The 4,638-nt window shown below is 41.0% G+C and overlaps 1 pseudogene; it reads left to right on the top strand.

Annotated features, from left to right (window-relative positions):
• Window positions 1-767, top strand: part of LOC102007358 — a 6,501-nt pseudogene extending 5,734 nt beyond the window's left edge.
• The last annotated feature ends 3,871 nt before the right edge of the window (window positions 768-4,638 follow it).

The raw sequence follows: 4,638 nt of genomic DNA, 5'->3' as shown, positions 1-4,638 counted from the left end.
ACACGCCCATGTATGTCTTCCTCAGCCACCTGTCATTCTCTGACCTCTGCTATTCCACGGCAGTTGGGCCCAAGATGCTGGTGGACCTGCTTGCCAAGAACAACTCAATTCCTTTCATTGGGTGCACTCTGCAGTTGTTCATCTTCTGTGTCTTTACAGACGCCGAGTGTCTGCTGCTGGCAGTGATGGCCTTTGACAGGTACCAGGCCATCAGCAAGCCCTTGCTCTACACGGCGCACATGTCCGGCGGGCTGTGCGCCCAGCTCCTGGCTGGGGTTTACCTGGTGGGGCTCACGGATGCTCTGATACACACTACATTGACAATGCGTTTATGTTTCTGTGGGTCTAAAGAGATTAATCATTTCTTCTGTGATATCCCTCCTCTCCTCTTAGCATCTTGTTCAGATACTCAGGTCAATGAGCTAGTGATTTTCACGGTTTTTGGTTTTATAGAACTGTGCACCATTTCAGGTGTACTTGTCTCCTATTGCTACATCATCTCAGCAGTGTTGAAGATCCGCTCTGCTGAAGGAAGGTTCAAAGCTTTCTCCACCTGCGCCTCCCACCTCACTGCCGTCGCCATCTTCCAGGGAACCATGCTCTTCATGTACTTCCGCCCCAGTTCTGCCTACTCCCTGGATCAGGACAAAATGACCTCACTGTTTTACACCCTGGTGATTCCCACGCTGAACCCTCTGATTTACAGCCTGCGGAACAGGGATGTGAAAGAAGCTCTGCAGAAGTTGAGAAATAAAAAGTGGTTTTAAATAATTGTATTATATCCATGTGTAACACATAGAACGGTGATTGTCTTGAAGAAATTGTAGTAGAGACAGGGTTGAGTTTACTGAGAGAAGCATTTAAATTGACGCCTCATTATAAGAAAGTGTTTCAAATCTCCCAACTTGTCAAGTTTCATTATTTGCTTTGAATTAAGCTGTGGCACAGTTTCTTCATTCTCTCAATTGTGCCAAAGTTTCATTTTCTGTTCTTTTTGTTTTACTTAGCCAATAGGCAACTGTGTTAATTTCTTGTTGTCTTTTGTGCTGTATATTAGATGGCCATTCCAGTAGTATATTACAGACACATCTTACATTTTAGTGGAGAAATCAGACTTTACCTACACTGAACACTCACATAACCCACATACAGTCTCTAAGCAACACTGAAATACAGAGAGTTTCAGAGAAAAACCTAGTAATCCAATGCTCAAGAGGAAGTTTTTCATAGATGGAGATATGCAATCAGTCTCAAAACTAAAAATGAACATTTTGGGGAACAACATGGATTTTAGGCTAATGGTTTAATAATTAGGGAGTGCATGAGCTGCACACATTCATGATATTTGGAAACCAAAGAAATCTTTTCTTTAAATTTCATTTTAAAGTGAATAAAAAAGGGACTGGGGATTTAGCTCAGTGGCACAGCGCCTGCCTGGCAAGCACAAGGTCGTGAGTTCAATTCCTGGTAGCAGAAAAAAAAAAAAAAAAAAAAAAAAAGTGAATAAAAAAGTTGTAAAACTACGGAGACTTAAGAAATCTCAAGATTTGCATGTAAAACAGTTTATCTTCATAAAAATTATCCTTATGAAAACATTTACAGTACAGGATGATTAATTCATCTTGAGGAGTTCCTATATGTATATAACTGATCTTTATTAGTTTTCGTTTTTTCCAACTATCTGAGCTTTATTCATTGCTAATTTCTATTTGTACATGTTTAGCATACAGAATGATTGCATTCATTGTGGGGAGATGGTACATGTGCACAACACATCTAAATTATTTTTCCCTTCCCCTCTACCCCTCTTTTTTGCCAGCATCTGATTCATTTATTTATCTTGCATGTCCTGATTGAATTAATTACTATCCCCCCGGTAATTAAAAGGCACCTCTGAGTACTGAAAAAATGAATCATTGTCTCTATCTCCTTCTCATTTACTTGTTTCTTTCCCATTCTTGGTCATAGTTAAATGTTTCTCTTAATTGTTCACCACCATTGCCCTAACTCATTATTTAGTGTTAAGTTTTCACAAATCACTACCTTATATGAGCATGTAAGCATTTTTTTTTACCCCAGGAGCTGAACATTTCATGCTTGTTATATAAAAAACACACAGCATATCTAGGGGAGGATGGGAAAAACTAAAACAAAAGATAACATAACATTTGTGACTGCTTAGAGCCTGACTACTCAAAATTGACACTGAGGGTGTGATGTATGACAAACATGCACAAAACATCCCATACACGTGCAAATATACTGTTACTCTCAAGAAAGTATATAAAGTGTCTGTGAGTAAAGGCTAATGAATCAACAAAGACAAGTGATACAGGAAAATAAAAACTCCCAACCTGAATGATATATGGGACGAGTTCGTGTTCTCTAAAATCAGAGAATGAATTTTAGGAACAACGGATGTTAAGAGCAGAATATATTTATTGAGGGAAAGAAAATAAAGCTTCTGCCCAAGAGAGGGACAGAAGGGGGCCTGAGTGGGTTACCCCAGACTAAGTCTTTCCTGGGGACTTTTATAGCACAAAACCACAAGGTGAGTTGGGTCCAAGGTAGGGGAAAATGGCCAAAACTATGGTCAGCCAATAAGAATTGTTCAGGTAAAATTGATTAAAGCGGGATCAAATGGGGAAGCGAGTCACATAGCAAGGGGACATGAATACAGAACAGGGGCTTTTCCTGTAAGGGGTTGAGTCAGGGACTTTTCAAGGTGATCGCTACCTATTTAGAATGTCAATCCCGGATGTCCATCCCTTGGGAGGTAAGAGGATGTGTTTGTTAAATCCTTTGTCTTGAGATCTGGCCCACAGGTATCTTGTCTTTCATGCTGGCTCCTTGGAGGGCCTGGCCCTGTCTGACTGCATATAATATTTCTATCTAACTCAGCTGTCTGTAACACAAAGATAGTAATTTCAAGAAAATGTACACCCTCCATCTGTGTATGTCTTGATAGTCTCTTTTTTTATCTGTTTCTTGACTCGGCACTGAATGAGCTTCTTGGGAAGACGTGCATTACCCATGCACTTGAACGCTCATATCAGATGCAATGATATTCTTAAATATCCATTACAGTCGTAGAAGCTGCTAGTAGGGTTTTTATTATAATCCTGGCTGCAAGGATAACATGTCCCAATGTAAAAATACATTTTAGAATGCAAGTAGTAAGCCTGGTGTGCACACTTCTAATCCCAGAACACTGGGAGGCAGAAGCAGGAGGATTAGAACATGGGCACAGTCTGACCAACTTGGAACTTAGTAAGAAACTGTCTCTAAAAGAAAGAATACACGGCTAAGTGCTGGGGCTATGGCTAAGTGCTGGGGCTCTAGCTCAGTGTGAAAGGAAAGAGTGCAAAACTAAATCAAAAAAGAAAAAGAAAAAAATGACAAAGAAAGGTAGGAAGAAAAGAAAGAAAGAAAAGAAGAAAGAGAGAGAGGAAAAAAAGAAAAAGAAAGAAAGAAAAAGAAAGAAAGGAAGGAAGGAGGGAAGGAAGGAAGGAAGAAAGAAAGAAAGAAAGAAAGAAAGAAAGAAAGAAAGAAAGAAAGAAAGAAAGAAAGAAAGAAAGAAACCAGTAAAGCTCAGGACAATAACATATTAGAAGGCACCAATACAGGAAAAAAAATACCAAGAGTCAGATCACACATCCAAGCCCGTCCAGGGTGAACCGGTCCCCAGAGCGAGGTGCCCCCAGATGAATCAATCCGTTCCACCAAAGCACAACTCCAGAGCCATCGATCTCCACTCGGGGCGCTAGCCACCTTCCTGACTCAAGCCCTGACCACCATCTGCAGTAACCTTTCATATAGAGAGAACAAAGGAGGCAGCCCTGGAATTCCGGAGCTCTCAACTGTTTTAGCAAGGCCAGTACAGCTCCATTATCATAGGAATGAGACTTGACCAGTAAGCCATCACGTTATCTTCCTTAGGGTGTTGCCCCTGGAACTAACAGTGCTTTTGCTAGACTTCCTCTAGAACCCAACCACCCTGGCTTGGTCAGGCCTGAGGCAATACATCCAGAGAATGTCCTTCTCCACAACAAACAAATCTTGTTATAGGCAAAAGGATGTATGAATTTCCACCCATAATATATTTTAAAATTTCCAATTGTGTGTGATGAGCACTGCTATGATGGCCTCACTTTATATTGAGATTCTGAACCCCCAAATAATTTCATTCAGAAGGAATCCTCTTAGGAGGTGGTAAATTCATCAGGTAAAAATCTTAAGGCATGGGAGTACTGCACTTACAAAGCTAGAGCTCGGCCTGGCCCCTTCTACCAAGTAAGGACAGTAAAATCCCAGCTACCTATGAAGACACAAGAGACTTGCCCAGAGAGTAAGTCTGAATGCAGACTTTAGGGTGCACGTGAGTTGATGTACTCAGCAGTGCTGCTGTGTCTACCGCAGGCTTTAAGTCAGAATGAGAGACTTCTTTAGTCTGTGTATGGCCCGCCATTATTTTATATACCACTACTGCCAGTGCCACCTTCCAAAAGTGCACACTTCTCAGTCACAATTTTGCTAAGTTAACCCTATCCAAAATGGATAAAAAACAAGTAACGCTTGAAAGCTGCTTTGAAGTGAGAGTCTTAATGATGAGTCAGCAGATTCTAAGACCACCCCCCA

This window comes from Chinchilla lanigera, unplaced genomic scaffold, assembly GCF_000276665.1.
Source record: "Chinchilla lanigera isolate Chin_1 unplaced genomic scaffold, ChiLan1.0 scaffold00110, whole genome shotgun sequence".
Classification (NCBI taxonomy): Eukaryota; Metazoa; Chordata; class Mammalia; order Rodentia; family Chinchillidae; genus Chinchilla; species Chinchilla lanigera.
The sequence above is the reverse complement of the archived record's forward strand: the minus strand, read 5'-3'. Positions and strand labels throughout refer to the sequence as shown.